This window comes from Amblyraja radiata, chromosome 1 (assembly GCF_010909765.2).
Source record: "Amblyraja radiata isolate CabotCenter1 chromosome 1, sAmbRad1.1.pri, whole genome shotgun sequence".
In the NCBI taxonomy this organism is placed as follows: Eukaryota; Metazoa; Chordata; class Chondrichthyes; order Rajiformes; family Rajidae; genus Amblyraja; species Amblyraja radiata.
The window spans coordinates 177,499,302-177,522,879 of NC_045956.1; the positions used below are offsets into that span (position 1 = coordinate 177,499,302).

Sequence of the window (23,578 nt, forward strand, 5' to 3'; positions counted from 1 at the left end):
TCGGAGACCCGGGTTCGATCCCGACTGTGCTGTCTGTACGGAGTTTGTGCGTTCCCCCTGTGACCAGCGTGGGTTTTCTCCGAGATCTTCGGTTTCCTCCCACACTCCAAAGACGTACAGGTTTGTAGGTTAATTGGCTTGGTAAATGTAAAAATTGTTCCTAGTGGGTGTAGGATGGTGTTAGTGTGCGGGGATCGCTGGTCGGCGCGGACCCGGTGGGCCGAAGGGCCTTTTTCCGCACTGTACCTCTAAACTAAACTAAGCTAAACAGTAGACAGCATAGCTGTAAGATGAGAGGTGGAAGGTTTAATGGAGATGTGCAGGGCAAGTGGTGAGTTCTGGAAAGCATTGCCGGGGGTGATGATGGTATGATAGTGGTGTCTAAGATGCTGTCGGATAGGCTCATGGAAGTGCAAGGAATAGGAGATGTGGATCATGTACAAGCAGATGAAATCAGTTGAACTTGGCATCATGTTCGGCACAGGCATTGTGGGCCGAAGGGCCTGCTCCTGTGCTGTACTGTTCATGGGTTGTAATCTTGCAGCAGGACTGAGAGTGTAGAAGACAAAATGTGTAGGAAAGAACTGCGGGTGCTGGTTTAAATCTAAGATAGACACAAAATGTTGGAGTAACTCAGCGGGACAGGCAGCATCTCTGGAGAGAAGGAATGGGTGGCGTTTCGGATCGAGACCCTTCTTCAGACTGAAATTGTCATCAGTCTGAAGAAAGGTCTTGACCCGAAACGTTACCCATTCCTTCTCTCCAGAGATGCTGCCTGTCCCGCTGAGTTACTTCTTGATTGTTACTCCAGCATTTTGTGTCTCTCTGAGAGTGGAGACGATCGATGGCTGGTGTAAAGTGGTGGGGGAGTGGAATGATCCGGGGGCAGGCTGGTGATGGGCGGAAGCAAGTGAGGAGGAGGTGTGCGTGGTGGAGCCAGGTGTTGGGACACAGTGGCTGATAGGTACAAAACAGATACGGAGAGGGGGAGGAAAGGTGGAGAGAGGGGGTGGCACCACACACTGCCTTGGAAAAGCGGCCAACATAATTAAAGACATGCCGCACCCAGGTCATTCATTCTCCTACCTGCTCCAGTCCAGCAGAGAATAGAGAAGCTTGAAAGCGCGCACCACCAGACCCAGGAACATCTTATAGAATCATACCGAGAAAAACGTGAGAGAAAAGTCATATGAGAAAAACATTTTTCACACAGAGAGTGGTGAATCTCTGGAATTCTCTGCCACAGAAGGTAGTTGAGGCCAGTTCATTGGCTATATTTAAGAGGGAGTTAGATGTGGCCCTTGTGGCTAAAGGGATCAGGGGGTATGGAGAGAAGGCAGATACAGGATACTGAGTTGGATGATCAGCCATGATCATATTGAATGGCGGTGCAGGCTCGAAGGGCCGAATAGCCTACTCCTGCACCTTTTTTCTATGTTTACAGCGTGGAAACAGGCCCTTCTGCCCATCTTGCCCACACCGACCAATGTGTCCCATCTACACTCTCCCACCTGCCTGCATTTGGCTCAAATCCCTGAAAAACTATCCTATCCATGTACCTGTTTTTTAAACGTTGGGATAGTCCCAGCCTCAACTACCTCCTCTAGCAGCTCATTCCACGCACCCAGCACCTTTTGTGTGAAAAAGTTACCCCTCAGGTCAAGTTTCCTGTAAATGAACCCTGATTAATGGGTAGATTGGATGGTGATAGATTTTGAACCTTGGTAGCACTTTGTGTCTATGAGTAGGGTTGTGATTTCAAGCCCTACCTCGTGTGTTGCTGAGGCTCCCACTTGTATGATAGTCATAGTCACAGAGCACAGACACAGGCCATTCAGCCCAACTTGCCCATGCTGACCAAAATGGCTCCTCTAAACCTCCTCCCACCTGCCCATATCCCTCTAAACCTTTAGGGAAGTGCTGCAGTGTTAATTTTTTTCACATTTTAAACAAAAAGCTTGTCTTTTCTCCAGCATAGAAGAATTATTCTGGCCAAGATCCAGGAGTCCAGAGTGTTCAATTGTAATGTGTACAGCGAACTAAACACTGACATTCTTACTGGCAGCATCTTAACAAGCCCATAAACACGATACAGGCAGTTAAATATAATAATTTAAAAATTCAATAAATTAATAGCCGTAATACTAATGCAACAAATAAACAAAGTTGACAGCTGCTGAGTTTAATTCATAAGTGGTAGGAAGAGAATTAAGCCATTTGACCCATCAAGACTACTATGGCTGATCTATCTTTCCCTCTCAATCCCATTCTCCTGACTTCTCCCCATAACCCCTGACACCCGTACTAATCCAGAATCTGCCAATCTCCACCCTAAAAATATCCATTGACTTGGTCTCCACAGCCGTCTGTGGCAATGAGTTCCACAGATTCATCACCCTCCGACTAGAGAAATTCCTCCTCAGCAACTTTCTAAAGGTATGCCTCATTTATTCTGAGGCTGTGCTCTCTGGTCCTAGACTCTCCCACTAGTGGAAACATCCTCTCCACGTCCACTTCATCCACTGTTCGTGACTGATGAGTAATGTTCAGGGCCTTAATGGTTGTTTGGTAGAAGCTGTTCCTGAACTTGGAGTTCACAGTTTACAGGCTCCTGACCCTCCCCTCACACACACATGGCTGTGGTAGATGAGAGCATGGCCAGGGTGGTGTGTGTCTTTGATATTAATTGCCTTTTTGAGACAGTGCCTCCTCTTAATCCCTTCGATGGTGGGGAGGTCAGAATCAGGCCGGGCAGTGTTTACCACTCTATAATCACCTTTGTTCATAGAAACATAGAATATAGGTGCAGGAGTAGGCCTTTCGGCCCTTCGAGCCTATTCAATATGATCATGGCTGATCATCCACAATCAGTACCTCGTTCCTGCTTCTCCCCATATCCCTTGATTCCGTTAGCCCGAAGAGTTAAATCTAACTCTCTCTTGAAAATATCCAGTGAATTGGTCTCCACTGCCTTCTGTGGCAGAGAATTCCACAGATTCACAACTCTCTGGGTAAAAAAGTTTTTCCTCAAGTTGTTCCTGGGTGTTCGCGTTGCTGAACCAGGCCGTGATATGATCACATTGTGATTTGACCCTAAACTGATATCATCCGAAAGGTGAGGTTGACATTTTGTCTGCTCCACTGATATCTCCTCAAGGTATGTCTACTTTGAAGAAGTTCTCCTCCTCTCTCTGACAAAAACATTTAGTCCAAAAGCTATTTGATTACTTTGCTCAAAATAACACTCCAAAAATGTACAGATTTATCGTCTAATTGGCTTGGTAAAATTGTCTCAAGAGTGTAGGATCGTGTTAGTGTGCAGGGATCGCTGGTCGGCGTGGACTCGGTGGGCCGAAGAGCCTGTTTCAGCGCAGTATCTCTAAAATAAAATAAACTAAATATCAAGGCCAATAAAGTACATGTGTTGTCACTGTTATAATGTCAACACACCAGCCGATTTGGAGATAGTACACACTACTACAAATGGCAGTAAGTTCACATCCTTTATTTTCCCGATTCCATTTTGGTGGATGACCTATAAAATGTTTCAAAAATTGACTATAACTTTTCTAAGCTCTGCGGCCACTGACTATTCCACAATTGAAGGGTTCTATGTGAGGAATCTTTAGCCTTAGAATTAAAGGGCGTTCCTTTAGGAAGATGAGGAGGAATTTCTTTAGTCAGTGGGTGGTGAATCTGTGGAGTTCATTGCCACAGAAGGCTGTGGAGGCCAAGTTAGTGGATATTTTAAAGGCAGAGATAGATAGATTCCTGATTAGTACGGGTGTCAGAGGTTATGGGGAGAAGGCAGGAGAACCGAGTTAGGAGGGAGAGATAGATCAGCCATGATTGAATGGAGTAGACGATGGGCCGAATGGCCTAATTCTGCTCCTATCACTCTGAACTTGTGATTTTGAAAATGCTGCCAGCAAACACATTCTTTTATCACATTGAGAGAACAGATTGAAGCTCGGATTAATACCTCATCCACAGGCCAACACCTCCCACCCAACATTTCCCCCTCAACCATCATTTGGAATGTCTTTGCTCTCATTTCTGGTGAGAAACTTGGCCCCAAGCTTCTGAATCATCGGACAGCGTTGGCAACTAAAGCAGATTTGCCACCATGAAATCGCAGTTATTTATTTTTTTCAGTATAGTTTAGATATACAGCGCGGAAACAGGCCCTTCGGCCCACCGAGTCTGCACCAACCAGCGATCCCCGCACATTAACACTATCCTACACACACAAGGGCCAATTTACAATTATACCAAGCTGTAGGGAGTGAGATAACACAGAACTAGCGTGAATGGGAGATCTATGATTAGCATGGACTTGTGGGGCTGAAGGGCCTGTTTCCATGCTATACCTCTGAACTTGGGACTTGGCTACCTCCAAGAACTTGGCTTCCATTATCCTGTCCTTGATGTTGTAAACCTCAAAGTTATGGCAAGTGTATGGCAATACCAAAGTTAGGGTTGGTAACTGTCCCGTATTAGCCGGGACATCCTGTATATTGGGCTAAATTGGTTTGTCCCATATGGGACTGCCATTGTCCCGTATTTGACTGCTACTACTGGGGTCGAGGGGACTGTCGAGTCGGAGCGCCGCGTCCGGCCCTGCCTCACCCGTCCCGACGTAGTGCAGCCCGTGGAGTGCAGAAGCAGCAACTCGCCCGTGGCTTCGTCGGTCGGATGCCCGGCCAGCTGTCCGACCTTTGGACCTTTGCTTACTGCCGACACCACCACCCCTCCTTCTCATGACCGATCATCGGTTCATGAGTTGGATGGGGTGCCGGACTTCGCGCACGACATCGCGCGGCCCGGGCCAAAACTCCTCAGCTGGCCCGCCGGCTGGGCTTTGTGTGCAGTCCAGCACGTGGGCCAACTCATCATTCACCCAGCCACGGCCGAATCAGTCAACGAATTGACGTCGGGAATTTGGCCTGTATTTTGAACTTTTGTCCCTTATTTGGGAGTGAGAAAGTTGGCAACCCTACCCATTGTGGACATTTGACTCTGGAACTGAAATGCTACAATAAGGAGATATATATTCTGCATTTTCCTCCCCTTTGCTCTATCTACTGTACCTGAGTTTGGCTTATTTATGTATAATATATCTGTTCTGCTTGGACAGCATGCAAAACAAAGCATTTCACAGTACATGCGATAATAATAAACCTAAACCTTTTGGAGAACGGGGCCAGGATCCTCTCCAGCCTCTTGGAACTCCTCGCATCCGTCCTTCCACCAAAGATAATTTAGTTTAAGTAGGGAGACACAAAGTGCTGGAGTAACTCAGCGAGTCAGGCAGCATCTCTCGACTAAAAGGGTGGCTTAAGCCCTTCCTTCACCACCTCCAGTTTAAATTCCATTTGGAATATTTTGGAGGACCAAGAAACCAAGAACCAAGATGGCCGATGTTTCGGGCCGGGACCCTTGTTCAGATTGAAAGTCGGAGGGAGGGAACTGGAGGTAAGAAAAGGCCAGAACAAAGCAGGGCCGGCAACAGATGACCAGGGAAGGGTGGAGCCCGCAATGGTCCATTGTTAGCTGGGGATGAGGTGATAATGAAGAGAAACAAGGATGTGAACAGTGGAACTAGTATGATGACTAGGATGGGAGGAGGGGGGCAGAGAGGGGGAATGCAGGGATTACTTGAAATGAAAGAAATTAACATTCATACCACAGGGTAGAGCTCCGTTTCCACCCACACTCGAAAGACGTACTGTCGTGTTTGTAGGCTAATTGGCTTGGCGTAATTGTAAATTGTCCCTAGTCTGTGTAGGATAGCATGTGGGGGTCGCTGGTCGGCACAGACTCGATGGGCCGAAGGGCCTGTTTCAGCGCTATATCTCGAAACTAACCAAAACAGATGAGATCAGTTTAACTTGGCATCATGTTCGGCGTAAACATTGTGGGCCAAAGGGCTCGTTCCTGTGCTGTACGGTTCTATGTTTTATTGGTTTCACCAATGTTGATGAAATATTGATCAAGACACAACCACACACACCTCCCATCCCAATGGGAGTAAACTTTCTTGTTCATCTTCAAAACACGGCCAATGAAGCATTGACGTACTGTACATCTGAGAGAACAGATGGGGCACTTGAACAAAAAAATCCCTGTTGTTTGTGCAGAATTCCCTCAGTCAAGAGTGTTTAATTGTAAAATGTACTGACAATGGAACAATCGCATTCCTACAAATATAACCTGCAGTATAGTTTTTTAGCTAGTTTAAACCGTAGATAGACACTGTTGGGGGAGTCCAGAACCAGGGGCCACAGTTTAAGAATAAGGGGAAAGCCATTCAGAACGGAGATGAGGAAACACTTTTTCTCACAGAGAGTTGTGAGTCTGGAATTCTCTGCCTCAGAGGGCGGTGGAGGCCGGTTCTTTGGATACTTTCAAGAGAGAGCGAGATAGGGCTCTTAAAGATAGCGGACTCAGGGATATGGGGAGAAGGCAGGAACGGGGTACTGATTGGGGATGATCAGCCATGATCACATTGAATGGCGGTGCTGGCTCGAAGGGCCGAATGGCCTACTCCTGCACCTATTGTCTATTGTCTATGGTCTAAACGCTGGAATAACTCAGCGGGTCAGGCAACATCTCACGACTAAAGGAATAAGTGGCGTTTCGGGTCGAGACCCTTCTACAGACTGGGAGTCGGGGGGGAAAGGGAAACAAGAGATATCGATGGCGATATAGAGAGATATAGAACAAATGAATTAAAGATATGCAAAAAGCAACAATGATCAAGGAAAGGTGGAGCCTACAATGGTCCCTTGTTGGTTGTAGGATAGATGATAACGAGTTTTAGTTTGTTGTCACATGTGCTGAGGTATAGTGAGGATGAGAGAAATCAATCCAAGTTTGTCCAATATCGCCTTGTAGTTAATACCACCTAATCCAGGTGTGGGGCTAAAAATTGCTCACGATATTCTAAATGTGGTCTGACCAGCGTCTCAAAAAGCCTCAACCTTACATTCCCTTTTTTTATGTTCTAGTCCTCTCAAAATAAATGCTGACAATGCATTTTGCTTTCCTTGCAACCGATTCAGCTTGCAAACTAACCTTTTGGGAATCCTGCACCAGTTCTCCCAAGTCCCTTTGCACATCCGATTTCTCAATCCTCTTCCCATTTAGAAAATAGTCAACACCTTTATTCCTACTGTCAAAATGCATATCTCCACGCTTTGCGACCCTATTATTCCATCTGCCACTTCTCGACCCACTCTCCCAACCTGTCCAAGTCCTTCTGCAGAGTCACGGCATTCTCCACACTACCTGCCCCTCCAACCTGCCTGATTTTTTAAAATCTGTGTGCGGAGTTTGACACTTTGTGTCTGCCTACTTTTTGATTATCTTGTCAACAGACACCCTCAATTGGCATAAACAACATTGTTGACGATAACAAGGGGTATGAATGTCCCGAGGTGTTTGGCTGGATGGGGTGAAGGAAATAATTGCTATAGAAGCCTACTGAGTCATGACAGATAAGATTAGATTTGTGAACAAAACATTGGTTCAGTCGATGTCCTGGCCCATCCTACTTGTTTTGAAGGGTAAACACAAAATGCTGGAGCAACTCAGCAGGAAAGACAGCATCTCTGGACAGCATTTCGGGTCGGAACCCTCCGACTAGGATATACTTTTATTGTCTGCTCCTGCAGTCTGAAGAAGGGTCTCGACCAGAAATGTCACCTATTCCTTTTCTCCAGAGATGCTGCCCGACCCGCTGAAGTTACTCCAGCATTTTGTGTCCATCTTCGGTGTAAACCAAAGATCTTAGATCTCTAAGATCTTTGGTGTAAACTAGCATCTGCAGTTCCTTCCTATATCACTTGTTTTGAAGTAGTATTTGAGGAAGAGACAAGAGACTGCAGGTGCTGGAATCTTAAGCAAAAAGTGCTGGAGGAACTCAAATGCATCTGTGGAGGGGGGTAGATAACATATGATGAGCGTTTGACGGCACTGGGCCTGTCCTCGCTGGAGTTTAGAAGGATGAGGAGAAAGCTCATTGCAACTTACAGAATAGTGAAAGGCCTGGATAGAGTGGGTGTGGAGAGGATGTTCCCACTAGTGGGAGAGTCTAGGACCAAGGGTATAGCTCAGAATAAAAGGATGTACCTTTAGAAAGGAGATGAGGGGGGATTTCTTTAGTGAGAGGATGGTGAATCTGTGGAATTCATTGCCACATAAGGCAAATGTATATTGTATATGTAAAAGTAGGGAGAGGGGGGTGCTGTCCTGTGTATGGCTGCCCAGCCAGCAGCTGTCCGTCTTTTCATCTCTTTTTTTTATTTTTAGTTAGTTAAAGTGTTTTTGTTTCTGGAGTTCTAGACTTTTTTATGTGGGGGTGGGGGGGGGGAGGGAGAAACTATCTTTCAGGGTCCCTACCTGGTCGGAGAGGCGGCTTTTCTCCGGGCTGCTGTTTCGACCCGTCCTCGCGGCCTACCAGCGGGCCTGGAGCGGCGTTTCCTGTCGGGGACCGCCTAGAACCACGGCTTCGGCAGCGGCACAGCGCTGGAGCGCTATCGCGGAGCGGAGCGGGCGATGCCTTGTCCGGGTCGCCGCGCTGGAGCTCCGGTGAGCTGAAGACTGCCGTGAAAAACATCGCGGAGCTGCGGGTCTGTGGAGCGGCCAGCTGCGGGCGGCGGCGCTGTACTTTACATCGGGAGCCTGGGATCTCTCGATGAGATCACCAGCAGTGGAGCTCCAACCGGAGCGGCCCTTTTGGCTTCGGAAGCCGCGGCCTCCAGTAAGGAGGCGGCCGTTCCAGGTGTCCCAAGCCGCTGTGAGGATTCTCCCGACGCCGGAGCTCCATCACCCAGCGAGAACGACCTGGAACATCGGGTCTCCGTGGAGGCAACTGTGGAGGCCTCAATAGGCCCGACTATGGGTGAACTGGGGTTGGGGACTGGACTTTGTGCCTTCCCTCATAATGGGAACCATTGTGGGGGGATGTTCTTTATGTTTAAATCTCTTATTAATGTTATGTCTGTATTCTTTCTTTATGTGCTGCATTGGCAAGAAGCATTTCACTACACCTGGGTGTATGTGACCATTAAATAACCTTTGAAACTTTTTATTTTTTATTTTTTTAATGGATATGTGTAAGGCAAAGATTGATAGATTCTTGATTAGTACAGGAGTCAGGGATTATGAGGAGAAGGCAGGGGAATGGGGTTGAGAGGGAAAAATAGATCAGCCATGATTGAACAGCAGAGTAGACTTGATGGGCCAAATAGCCTAAGTCTGCTCCTATTATTTATGAACCTGTTTTGGGTCAGGACCCTACTTAAGATGGATTGGGGTGGGAGGGGGGGTCAAAGATAAAAAAGAGAGGTGGGGGTGGGACAAAGTCTGGCAAGTGATAGGTGGATACAAGTGAAAGAGGAGGGATTGATTGGCAGATGGGTGGAGTAAGTGACAAAGGCTAGAGGTGTTCAGAAATGTATTAGTTGGTGATTTAAGGTCATCTACATTTATGTTGGTCTAATGATCACTTTTAAGATGACTCATTATGGAGCAAACAAATTGTTGATTGTGATGTTGGAGGATGTTTAGTTTATTTTCAAGACTATATATGATTTCAGTCGAGTCGTCCACAATGCACAGAACACATGATATGGGAATTACATTTAGTGCAAGATAAAGTCCGATTACAGATAGTCCAGGGGTCTCCAGTGAGGTAGACAGTCGCTCAGGACCGCTCTCTAGTCATTGAGAGGATAGAGAATCCAGTAATTGAATCTGAATATTTTGTTTTGATGTGGCGATATAATCTTTGTTAATGACCAAAGAATAATGTAGCACAAGAACAGGCCCTTCAGCCCACAATGTCTGTGCAAGCATGATGCCAAAACTATCTCTTATCTGCCTCCACGTAATCCATATCCCTCTATTCTCTGCATATCCATTTGCCTAATCAAAGGTCTCTTAAATGCCACTATTGCATCAGATAGATCAGCCATAACTGTTTAGGGGGAGTGGACATGATGGGCTGAATGGCCTAATACTGCTTCTATGATTAGGAACTTATGCGAACACAGAATGCGTTAAGGTACAGCACTGGAGCAGGTTCTTGAGTTTGAACTGATTATATCAATATATAGTATATTTGATTTGTTTGGATACCATGCAAAGCAAAGCCTTTTACTGTGCCTTAATTGTCACGCGATAATAATAATGGAGGAGGTTTCCACTGGTGGGAGAGTCTTGGACCAGAGGTCATAGCCTCAGAATTAAAGGGTGCTCTTATAGAAAGGAGGCGAGGAAGAAGATCTTTAGTCAGATGGTAGTTAATCTGTGGAACTCATTGCCATTGAGAGCTGAGGAGGCCAAGTCAGCGGATATTTTTTAGGCAGAGATAGACAAATTCTTGATGAGAACGGGTGTCAAGGGTTATGGGGAGAAGGCAGGAGAATGGGATTAGGAGGCAGAGATCAGCCATGATTGAATGGTGGAGTAGACTCGATGGGCCGAATGGCCTAATTCTACTATAACTTGTGAACTTGTGAATAATAAACCTAAACGTAAATTGTACCGAGTGTGTAGGGATTGGATGTGAATGTGATATAACTAGTGTAAATAGGTGATCAATAGTTGGCATGGATCTGATGGGCCGAAGAGCCAGTTTCCATGTGGTATTTTTCGATCAATCCATCACTTTTCTAAACATCTTTCTAAACATTTGTCAGTAATATATCAAGGAGTTAATGCTGTTTGCCACTTTTCGACTAAAATATCTTTGTTGGTTGTGTGTCAGAAGGAACTGCAGATGCTGGTTTATACTGAAGATAGACACAAAATGCTGGAGTAACTAAGCAGGACAAGCAGCATTTCTGGAGAAAAGGAATAGGTGATGTTTCGGGTCAGAATCCTTCTTCTATTGAAAAAGGATGGGTGACATTTCAGGTCCCAACCTGAAACATCATCTATCTATGTCCTCCAGAGATGTTGCTAGACCCATTGAGTTACTCCAACACTTTGTCTCTATCTGTGGAGAGAAGGAAGGGGTGACATTTTAGGTCGAGACCCTTCGTCAGATGTTTCGGGTCCAGACCCTTCTTCTCGACCCGAAAAGTCCCCCATTCCTTCTATCCAGAGATGCTGCCTGTCCTGCAGAGTTACTCTAGCTTTTTGTGTCTATCTATCTTCGTAGGTCATTTGATCTTTGGAAAGATTTTACCTCACTCATCAGATTGGATTGTGGAAGATCCTTAGAATAAACGACATTGGCTCTTTGTCTTTACACTGTAAATGATGTCTCTCGGTTAGTAAAATTGCACACCCTTTAAAGTTCTTTTCCAGCTATGTATGTGTGCTAGCATTGTTTATTTTTCGGATGAGATGTTAAGATGAGATGCAATTGGCACACTTACAAAGAGCGAAGATACTTTTTTTCCCCTGCAGTCTTGGCCATGAATATCATTCGGCTAACCATACTAAAGATGGATCGACACTGAGTGCTGGAGTAACTCAGCGGGTCTGGCAGCATCTCTGGGGAAAATGGATAGGTGACGTTTCGGGTCGGGACCCTTCTTTGTGGGATGTCAGGACTTTCACATGAAGAAAGACTGGATAGACTCGGCTTGTACTCGCTAGAATTTAGAAGATTGAGGGGGGATCTTATTGAGACTTACAAAATTCTTAAGGGGTTGGACAGGCTAGATGCAGGAAGATTGTTCCCGACGTTGGTGAAGTCCAGAACAAGGGGTCACAGTTTAAGGATAAGGGGGAAATCTTTTAGGACCGAGATGAGGAAAACATTTTTCACACAGGGAGTGGTGAATCTCTGGAATTCTCTGCCACAGAAGGTAGTTGAGGCCAGTTCATTGGCTATATTTAAGAGGGAGTTAGATGTGGCCCTTGTGGCTAAAGGGATCAGGGGGTATGGAGAGAAGGCAGGTACAGGATACTGAGTTGGATGACCAGCCATAATCATATTGAATGGAGGTGCAGGCTCGAAGGGCCGAATGGCCTACTCCTGCACTTATTTTCTATGTTTCTATGTTAATAAGGGTCTCAACCCAAAACATCACCTATTCCTTTTAACCATATAACCATATAACAATTACAGCACGGAAACAGGCCATCTCGGCCCTACAAGTCCGTGCCGAACACTTATTTTCCCCTCGTCCCATCTACCTGCACTCAGACCATAACCCTCCATTCCTTTCCCATCCATATACCTATCCAATTTATTTTTAAATGATAAAATCGAACATGCCTCCACCACTTCCACTGGAAGCTCATTCCACATAGCTACCACTCTCTGAATAAAGAAGTTCCTCTTCATGTTACCCCTAAACTTCTGTCCCTTAATTCACAAATCATGTCCTCTTGTTTGAATCTTCCCTACTCTCAATGGAAAAAGCTTATCCAGGTCAACTCTGTCTATCCCTCTCATAATTTAAAATACCTCTATCAAGTCCCCCCTTAACCTTCTGTGCTCCAAAGAATAAAGACCTAACTTGTTCAACCTTTCTCTGTAATTTAGTTGCTGAAACCCAGGCAACATTCCAGTAAATCGCCTCTGTACTCTCTCTATTTTGTTGACATCCTTCCTATAATTGGGCGACCAAAATTGTACACCATACACCAAAATTGTACACCATTTTCTCCAGGGATGCTGCCTGATCTGGTGATTTATGCCAGCATTGTCGTTCACCCAGTGGGATGTTTATTGGGGGGGGGGGGACTGGACAGGTCCTGGGATGGCAACTAGTGTTGCCAACTTTCTCACTCCCAAATAAGGGATAAAGGGTCAAAATAAGTGACAAATTCCCGATGGCAATTCGTTCACTAGAAGGGCCGAGCTGGCCTGTTTCCGTGCTGTAATTGTTATATGGTTATATGGTTATATGGTTGACCGACTCAGCCGTGGCTGGGTAAATGATGAGTTGGCCCGGGTACTGGACTGCACACAAAGCCCAGCCGGCGGGCCAGCTGAGGAGTTTTGTCCCGGGCTAAGTCATGCGCAAAATCCGGCACTCCATCCAAGTCATGAACCGATGATCAGCCATGGTGTCGGCGGTAAGCGAAGGGCGTACAGCTGGCCGGGCAGCCGACCGACAGGGCCACGGGCGAGGGCGCTGCTGCTGCTGCTGCTGCTGCTGCACCCCATGGGCTGCATACACTGCATCGGGACGGGTGAGGTGGGGCCGGACGCGATGCCCCGACTCGACCCGAGTAGTAGCAGCCAAATACGGGACAAAGGCAGTCCCGTATGGGACAAACCAATTTAGCCCAATATGCGGGATGTCCTGGCTATTACGGGACAGTTGGTAACCCTAATGGCAACAGATCACCTCGGGCTAGGAAAATCCCGGAAAGGCTGATCATTGGCTTGAGGTGGTGGGAGCCCAAGAGTGATACATCGTTGGAACTGTGGAACTGGTTAATGTAGTGGAGGAAGGCGGGGAAGATGGGGAGGGGCGTGCTTGTTGTAGCTGCCTAAATTAGAGAATTCAACGTTCATATCGCTGGATTGTAAGCGGCTCAAGTTCTGTAATATCAAGCACTGTTCCTCCAGTGAGCGCTGGGCCTCACTCTGGCAGTGGAGGAGGCCCAGGACAGAGCGGTCAGTGTGGGAATGGGAAGAGGAGTTAGAGGTTAGCAACCAGGAGTTCACGTAAGCATGGGCAGACAGAACTTTTAATTGTTTAATGAAATGGTCACCGAGTCTGCGCTTTGTCATAGACATAGATATAGAAAAATAGGTGCAGGAGTAGGCCATTCGGCCCTTCGAGCCAGCACCGTCATTCAATATGATCATGGCTGATCATCCAAAACCAGTACTCCTTTCCTGCTTTCTCCCCATATCCCTTGATTCCTTTAGCCCTAAGAGCAAAATCTAACTCTCTTGTTGTTTGCTGCGTGCAACTTGGTTGTCCTGTTTCCTAGGGGCGGCATGGCGGCGCAGGGGTAGAGCTGCTGCCTTACAGCGCCAGTGACTACGGGTGCGGCTTGCAAGGAGTTTGTACGTTCTCCCCGTGACCTGCGTGGGTTTTCTCCAGGATCTCTGCTTTTTCCCCCACACTCAAAAGACGTACAGGTTTGTAGGTTAATTGGCTTTGTTAAATTGTCCCTTGTGTGTGTAGGATAGTGTTAATGTGCGGGGATTGCTGGTCGGTGCGGACTCGGTGGGCCGAGTGGCCTGTTTCAGCGCTGTATCTCTAAACTAAGCTGTAGTGATGATTCTTTGTTTGCAAAGTGTTGCGAGGGGTGCCTGCTCTTGGACCATATCCCTCTAAACATTTCCTATCCATGTCCAAATGTCTTTTAAATGTTCTTATTGTACCTGCCCCAACAACCTCCTCAGGCAGATCGTTCCATACACCCACCGTCCATTGTGTGGGGAAAAAAATGTCCATTAGGTCCCTTTTAAATCTTTCCCTTTTCACCTTAAACCTACGGTTCTTGATTCCCCGACTCTAGGTAAAAGACTCTGTACATCTACCCCATCTATTCCCCTAAAGGCACAGAATGCTGGAGTAACTCAGTGGGACAGGCAGCAACTCTGGAGAGAAGGAATGGGTGACATTTCGGATCAGGACCCTTCTTCAGACTGATGTCAGGAGAGTGGGTGGTACTCCGTGGATATTCACCTTGTCGTGGTGGAGAAGCTTGCGTGGACCTGAGATCCTGAGAGCGATGCCGTCTGGAGATGTGCTCCTGGTAGGGCCACCCATGGCGGTAAGGTCGAGGGGGAGGTCTCTGACAAAGAGCAATCCAACCAAGACCTCAACGGTGGAACAGGCGGAGGGCGATGGGTGACTTTAGTGGAGCATCACAACGGCTGGGAAGGCTGCAGCAGAAAAGGGTCTCAGGACTCCATGCCACTGGATCCTGACCCAGATCTGTCAAGGACCGTGGGGTGGCTATCTGTGCAGCAGTCTCCCCAAGTTAAACAAAGTCATGCTCAGGCGTCCTTCATATAGGGAATAGCGCTCTGGAGACACCCATGGTTTGCCATGACCGAGGGGGGGGGGGGGCTAAGAAGAAAAAGGGCGATACAGAGATAAGGTCTACCTATTCCCCTCATGAACATACACTTCTATAAGATCACCCCAACGAACAAAGTACTAGCCTTCCCAACCTCTCCCTATAATTCAGGCCCATATCCCCCAAGTTTTTATATCCATGTTTGAAACAGTAATCCATGCCTTTATTACATCTAGGCTGGATTACTGTAACGCACTCTACTCTGGAGTCGCACGAGCTTCATTGGCTCGTCTCCAGCTTGTTCAAAATGCTGCCGCTCGCCTTTTGACTGGAACTCGAAAGAGGGAGCACATTACGCCAATTTTGGCCTCCCTACACTGGCTCCCAGTGCACTTTCGAGTTCATTTCAAAATTCTTTTATTTGTTTTTAAATCATTGAATGGGCTCGCCCCGCCTTACCTCTCTGAGCTGCTCCACCTATATGCTCCTGCCCGGTGCCTCAGGTCAGCTGATCAGCTGCTCCTTGAGGTACCAAGGTCTAAGCGGAAGCTCAGAGGGGATAGAGCCTTTTCTGTTGCTGCTCTGGCACTCTGGAACACCTTGCCGTTGCACATCAGACAGGCCCCCTCACTGTCCATCTTCAAATCCTCCCTAAAAACATATTTTTATTCTTTGGCTTTCGACACTGGCTGAGGCATTGCTCCTGTTTTTTAGTGCTTTTAATGTCTTTTAATTTTTAGTGTGTTTTTTATAGTCCTTCGTTTTACGGTTTTTAATGGTTTTTAATTGTTTGTAATGGCTTTTTGTTCATGATTTCTCATGTACAGCACTTTGTGGCAACTGTAGTTGTTTAAAGTGCTCTATAAATAAAGTTATTATTATTATTATGTATCTGTTTAAAAGCCTATCTATATTACTAAATCTCTGATCTTGACCACTTTTGGTCCACTGTGCTGCGATTTCCGACAGAACGCCGCCACCTACGGCTGTCATTTTTGGCCACCTCGCTCAGAGCCCCCTTCCGCCTTACGGGTGCGGAGGATTTTTCCCATCTATGACAAATCAGAGAGATATTAATGTTTTAAAATAAATCACCATTCCCTCTGCTGCCCCTGCTGGAGGGAGGGGGAGGGACTATAAAACTATGAAGTGGTGTGCCTCACTCACTCTCTGCAAGATGGATGAAGCCAAGGGTCACGTCTCGCTGAGCTCTGAATAACACTGAACAAATGTCTACACAACTGTGAGTACCCTTAATGTGGTTTGAAAATGAAAATATGGTTTGTTTGAAGTAAAAAGGCACTGCGTGCAAATGGTTGTTTGGATGCTTTGGCTTGAAGTTGAAAGGCACTACTTACTGCAAATGTGCATAAGTTGAAAGGCACTACTTACTGCAAATGGTGGCTTGGGTGCTTTGGCTTGAAGTTGAAAGGCACTATTTACTGCAAATGATGGCTTGGGTGCTTTGGCTTGAAGTTGAAGGCACTACTTACTGCAAATGGTGACTTGGGTGCTTTGGCTTGAAGTTGAAAGGCACTACTTACTGCAAATGGTGGCTTGGGTGCTTTGGCTTGAAGTTGAAAGGCACTACTTACTACAAATGGTGGCATGAAGTTGAAAGGCACTTACTGCAAATGGTGACTTGGGTGCTTTGGCTTGAAGTTTAAAAAAAATTACCATTCTCTCTGCTGCCCCTGCTGGAGGGAGGGGGAGGGACTATAAAACCAGGAAGTGGTGTGCCTCACTCACTCTCTGCAAGATGGATGAAGCCAAGGGTCACGTCTCTCTGAGCTCTGAATAACACTGAACAAATGTCTACACAACTGTGAGTACCCTTAATGTGGTTTGAAAATGAAAATATGCTTTGTTTGAAGTAAAAAGGCACTGCATGCAAATGGTTGTTTGGATGCTTTGGCTTGAAGTTGAAAGGCACTACTTACTGCAAATGGTGGCATGAAGTTGAAAGGCACTACTTACTGCAAATGGTGGCTTGGGTGCTTTGGCTTGAAGTTGAAAGGCACTACTTACTGCAAATGGTGGCTTGGGTGCTTTGGCTAGAAGTTGAAAGGCACTACTTACTGCAAATGGTGGCTTGGGTGCTTTGGCTTGAAGTTGAAAGGCACTACTTACTGCAAATGGTGGCGGGTGATTTGCTTGAAGTTGAAAGGCATTACAGCAAAGGGTGGCATGGGAGCTTTGGCTTGAAGTTGAAAGGCACTACGTACTGCAAATGGTGGCATGAGGTTGGAAGGCATTACACTGCAAATGGTGGCTTGGGTGATATGGCTTGAAGTTGAAAGGCACTACTTACTGCAAATGGTGGCTTGGGTGCTTTGGCTTGAAGTTGAAAGGCACTACTTACTGCAAATGGTGGCTTGGGTGCTTTGGCTTGAAGTTGAAAGGCACTACTTACTGCAAATGGTGGCTTGGGTGCTTTGGCTTGAAGTTGAAAGGCACTACTTACTGCAAATGGTAGCGGGTGATTTGGCTTGAAGTTGAAAGGCACTACTTACTGCAAATGGTGGCATGAAGTTGAAAGGCACTACTTACTGTAAATGGTGGCTTGGGTGCTTTGGCTTGAAGTTGAAAGGCAATACTTACTGCAAATGGTGGCTTGGGTGCTTTGGCTTGAAGTTGAAAGGCACTACTTAATGCAAATGGTAGCTTGGGTGCTTTGGCTTGAAGTTGAAAGGCACCACTTACTGCAAATGGTGGCTTGGGTGCTTTGGCTTGCGGTTGAAAGGCACTACTTACTGCAGATGGTGGCTTGGGTGCTTTGCTTGAAGTTGAAAGGCACTACTTACTTCAAATGGTGGCTTGGGTGCTTTGGCTTGAAGTTGAAAGGCACTACTTACTGCAAATGGTGGCATGAGGTTGAAATACGCTACTTACTGCAAATGGTGGCATGAGTTGAAATGCACTACTTACTGCAAATGGTGGCTTGGGTGCTTTGGCTTGAAGTTGAAAGGCATTACTTACTGCAAATGGTGGCTAGGGTGCTTTGACTTGAAGTTGAAAGGCAGTACTTACTGCAAATGGTGGCTTGGGTGCTTTGGCTTGTGGTTGAAAGGCACTACTTACTGCAAATGGTGGCTTGGGTGCTTTGCTTGAAATTGAAAGGCACTACTTACTGCAAATGGTTGGCATGAAGTTGAAAGGCACTAACTGCAAATGGTGGCTTGGGTGCTTTGGCTTGAGGTTGAACGGCACTAATTACTGCAAATGGTGGCTTGGGTGCTTTGGCTTGAAGTTGAATGGCACTACTTACTACAAATGGTGGCTAGGGTGCTTTGGCTTGAAGTTGAAAGGCACTACTTACTGCAAATGGTGGTTTGGGTGCTTTGGCTTGAAGTTGAAAGGCACTACTGCAAATGCACTTACTTCCTGTTTGCACTGTATGTTGATTTTAGATAAAACGCTACACTTAAGGCAGTGATTTTTGGCCATCTTTCTCAGCCCCCCCTCCGCTGAGCAGGTGCAGAGAATTCTACCCATCAATGAAAAATAAAAGTGTTATTAGTGTTTAAAAAATGTTGAGAAACTCTCTCCTGTCAATCACGCCCTGAAAGCCACACCTTTTCCAGTGGGAAGGGAAGGGGTTATAAAACCCGGAAGTGTGGATGTGGCTCAGTCTCTGCATGATGGGGGAGGGAGAGGTCATGACTCTGTCTGAGCTGTGAATCAACTGAACACACTGAATACCTACTGAACTGTGAGTTTGGTGTTTTGTGTGGTTTTATGGTGGTTTCACCCTGCATGAAATGGTATGAAGCTGCATTTGAATTTGGTGGCCTTGGACCCTGCTTGAAGTGGAATAAAACTGCAGTGAATTTGGTGGCCTTGCACCCTGCTGAAAGTGGTATGAAACTGCACTTGTATTTGGTGGCCTTGGATCCAGCTTGAAGTGGTATGACACTGCACTTGAATTCGGTGGCCTTGCACCCTGCTCATAGTAGTAAGAAACTGCACTTGAATTTGGTGGCCTTGCACCCTGCTTGAAATGGTAGGAACATGGATTTGAATTTGGTGGACTTGCACCCTGCTTGAAATGGAATTTCAAGGAATAGTCATGAGTCAACTGCCAGCCCACCAGCGGTGAGTTAGCTGCCAGCAGATCAGGTATGAGGGACTGAGCTGCCACCCTAAGAACCCATACCAGCACTCCTGAAAGCCCCCCCACTGGCCACCAATATTGGAATTGGTGGAGAGGTGGAATATTGCGTTGAGGGACCAGCCCTCCCGTGTGAACATGGGACCCAACGGGTCCCACTTAGTCTAGTTATACATTGTAATTATACCTACTATCACTTCCTCTGGCAGCTCACCACACTCTGTGTGAAAAAACAATTGTCCTTGGGGTCCCTTTTAAATCTTTCCCCTTTCACCTTAAATCAATGGCCTCAACTTTTAGACTCCAATTTCCAGGGGGAAAAAACTGTGGCTCTTAATCGTATCCACCCCCATTATGATTTAATCCGGACTGCATGTGCCGTCTATTCAGAGTCTGTACCTTCTCCTTGTGACCGCTTGTGTTATCTCCCGGTGTTCTGGTTTCCACTCTCACTCCAAAGACGTACAGGTTTGTAGGATAATTGCCTATTGTAAATTGTCCCTTGGTGCGTGGGATAGTGCTGGTGTACGGGGTGATCACTGGTCGGCGCGGACTCGGTGGGCTGGCAAAAAGGCATGATAAAATTTCCAAAAAAGGCATGAAAAGGCACTTATTGACAAAAAAGGCATAAAAAGGCATGTATTTCCCCCCCCAAAATATGGTTAAAAATGATAATATAAAGGTATTCTACATTAAATGACCAAAGTTGCCTGGTTGCACATAATTACAAGCAATTTATTCAAATTATCTGGTGTTAAATTATGCCGCCTCTCAGACAGAATATGCTTCAGTTGTGAAAAACTTATTTCTCGGTGGGCTGAAGGGCCTGTTTCCACGTAACATCTCCAAAGTCTAAAGTGTGTTTTCAAGGAGTAAAAACAGACCAGATGGGCTAAATACCTTTTTGTGCTTGAATCGTTGGTTTTAAAGTTGAATCGACCACAGTTCAATAATAAAGTGACCTAGAACTCTGCAGCTCATTTTAGCATTGGCAATCCTCTCCCTACCCTGAAGGTTCTTTGCAGAGCCATAAATCAGATTAAAAGTAAACGTTAAAGCACACCAGGCTTATCCAGGCTTTCATCGAGGTGTAGGAAGGAACTGCAGATGCTGGTGGTTCAAACCAAAGAGAGACACAAAACGCTGGAGTAACTCAGCGGATCAGACTCTGGAGAAATCTCTGGAGAAAAGAAATGCATCTCTGGAGAAAAGGAATAGTTGACGTGTCGGGTCGAGGCCCTTCGCCAGACTGAGAGTCAGGGGAAAGGGAAACAACAGATATAGCCAGTGATAAAGAGGGATAAAGAACAAATGAATGAAAGTTGTGCCAAAAAAATAACAAAGATAAAGGAAACAGGCCTTTGTTAGCTGTGGGCTCGGTGAAAACTAGTATAGACTATGAGACTCAACATCCAGGTGGTTGTTTATGCAAAGAAAATTGAAGTATTGAAGAGGAATTGAGTTTATTGTCATAGAGATACAGCATAGAAACAGGCCCTTTGGCCTAATTCCTTCATGGTGACCAAGATGCACCATCTAAAACCTTTAGCCTGCATTTGATCCATATCCCTCTAAATCAAGGGTTCCCAAACTGTGGTAAATTTACCCCAGGGGGTAGATTTGTAAATTCTGGATTTGTACATATTTTTAATCATTGACTGACTGTGTTTGGTTCTGGTATACCAGTATCTGTTCATCATTAGTTGTTCATAAATAAGTGAAATAACATTGTTATGTGCTATTAAAGTTGCCAGGGGTAAACGGGACGAAAAAGGTTGGTACTCTTGACGATGTACTTGGCCAATTGTCCTTTAAATGTAGAGATTTATTTTAAGTAAGATAAGTAAGATTATTTTTAGTGAGATATTAGTGAATCTGAAGAAAGGCCCCAACCCAAAAGGTCACCCAGCCTTTTTCTCCAGAGATGCTGCCTGACCAGCTGAGTTACTCCAAGTTCAGTTCCATTCAGTTTATTGTCACGTGTACCGAGGTACAGTGAAAAGCTTTTGTTGCATGCTATATAGTCAGCGGAAAGACAATACATGATTACAATCGATCCATTTGCAGTGTGTAAATACGTGGTAAAAAGGGAATAACGTTTAGTGCAAGGTAAAGCCAGCAAAGTCCAATCAAAGATAGTCCGAGGGTCACCAAAGAGGTAGATAGTAATTCAGCACTGCTCTCTGGTTGTGGTAGGATGATTCAGTTGCCTGATAACTGCTGAGAAGAAACTGCCCCTGAATCTGGATTGTGTGTTTTCACACTTCTATACCTTTTGCCTGATGGGAGAGGAGAGAAGACGGAGTGGCCCATGATTATACTGCTGGCCTTGCCGTGAGGTGTAGATGGAGTCAATGGAAGGAAGGTTGGTTTGTGTGATGGTATGCAGCCCGTCTACGATTCGCTGCAATTTCTTGCGGTCTTGGATGGAGCTGTTCCCAAACCAAGCTGTGATGCATCCTGACAAAACGCTTTCAAATGGTGCGTCTGTAGAAGCTGGTGAGAGTTGTCAGGGACATAGAAACATAGAAACATAGAAAATAGGTGCAGGAGTAGGCCATTCGGCCCTTCGAGCCTGCACCACCATTCAATATGATCATAGCTGATCATCCAACTCAGTATCCCGTACCTGCCTTCTCTCCATACCCCCTGATCCCTTTAGCCACAAGGGCCACATCTAACTCCCTCTTAAATATAGCCAATGAACTGGCCTCAACTACCTTCTGTGGCAGTGAGTTCCAGAGATTCACCACTCTCTGTGTGAAAAATGTTTTTCTCATCTCGGTCCTAAAGGATTTCCCCCTTATCCTTAAACTGTGACCCCTTGTCCTGGACTTCCCCAACATCGGGAGCAATCTTCCTGCATCTAGCCTGTCCAACCCCTTAAGAATTTTGTAAGTTTCTATAAGATCCTCCCTCAATCTTCTAAATTCTGTTGAACATTCCTCAGCTTTCTAAGGAAGTGGAGGCGTTGGTGTGCTTTCTTAGTTGTTCTTCATTATGGGTGGTCCAGGAGAAGTTGTTGGTGATATTGACTCTGAGGAATTTGAAGTTTTTAACCATCTCTACTTCGGCACCGTCAATGCGGACTGGAGTACGTGTTGTACACACCTCGGCTACTTTCTCTGGCAGCTCGGTCCATGTATACATCACCCTCTGTGTGGAAAACGTGGCCTCACAGGTTCTTATTAAATCTTTTCCCTTTCACTTTAAACCTAGGGTGGCGCAGCGGGTAGAGCTGCTGCCTCATAGTGCCGGAGACCCGGGTTCAATCCTGAACCAGAGGACATGGGTTTAATGTTAGAGGGGAAAGATGTAATCGGAACCCGACGGGCAACATTTTCACATGGAGAGTGGTGGGTATATGAAACGAGCATCCAGAGGAGCTATAAAAACATTTAAAAGACATTTGGACAGGTACATGGATAGGAAAGGTTCAGCAGGTACACAGTGGTGCAGTGGTACAGCTCCAGAGGTCTGGGTTCGAACCTGACTACGGCTGCTGTCTGTACTGAGTTTGTACATTCTCCCTGTGACCGCGTGGGTTTTCTCCAGGTGCTCCGTTTTCTCCCTCACTCCAAAGACGTACAGGTTTGTAGGTTATTTGGCTTCTGTAAATTGTCCCTTGCATGTAGAATAATGCTAGTGTATGGGCTGATCGCTGTTCGGCGTGGGCTGATGGGCCTGTTTCCAGGCTGTATCTGGTCTAAAGTGGGCAGGTAGGGCTAGGGTAGGTTTGACCTGTTGGTCAGCATTAACAAGCTGGGCAGAAGGGCCTGTTTCCATGACTCTCGCCTGATAGTTGCAGGGAAGTACCTGGCAGTGTGTGACTTCAGGCTTCTGTACCTCCTGCCCAGTGGTAGCAATGAGAAGAAGGCATGGTCTATGTGGTGGGATCCTTGATGATAGATAGATGCCACCTTCCAACATCAATGTCTACACCTCAACCATGGTCATAGGGTATAGGTCCACCTGCGATGTGCTGAGGAAGCTCCTTTACAACCTTGTTTTCTAAAGCAAGTGATAACTTTGTAAACCTTTCTGAGGGTAAACAAAATGTACAAATGGAGACTCAAGGAACTGCTTTAAAATGAAAAAGAAAGTTGAGTTTAGTTTATTGTCGTGTGTACCGGAGTACAGTGAAAAGCTTTTGTTGCGTGCTAACCTGCCAGCAGAAAGACAATACGTGATTATAATCGAGCCAATACAACGTATAGATACATGATAAGGGAATAACATGTTGTGATCATAGTTAAAGTAAGAAATGTTGCTGCAGGAGTGGAGATTTAAGAGTGTGTAGTGATGGTAATATGTGATTGTAGATCTGCTGAGAAACATAGAAAAATAGGTGCAGGAGTAGGCCATTCAGCCCTTCGAGCCAGCACCGCCATTCAATATGATTGTGGCTGATCATCTTAAATCAGTGCCCCCTCCTGCTTTTTCCCCATATTCCTTGATTCCTTTAGCTCACAAGCTAAATCTAACTCTCTCTTGAAAACATCCAGTGAATTA

General features: G+C 46.0%; 1 protein-coding gene across 1 annotated transcript in view; it reads left to right on the plus strand.

The window, feature by feature from the left end:
• The window catches only part of slc4a11 (solute carrier family 4 member 11), a 133,719-nt gene that overhangs the window by 13,462 nt on the left and 96,679 nt on the right, over nucleotides 1-23,578 (plus strand).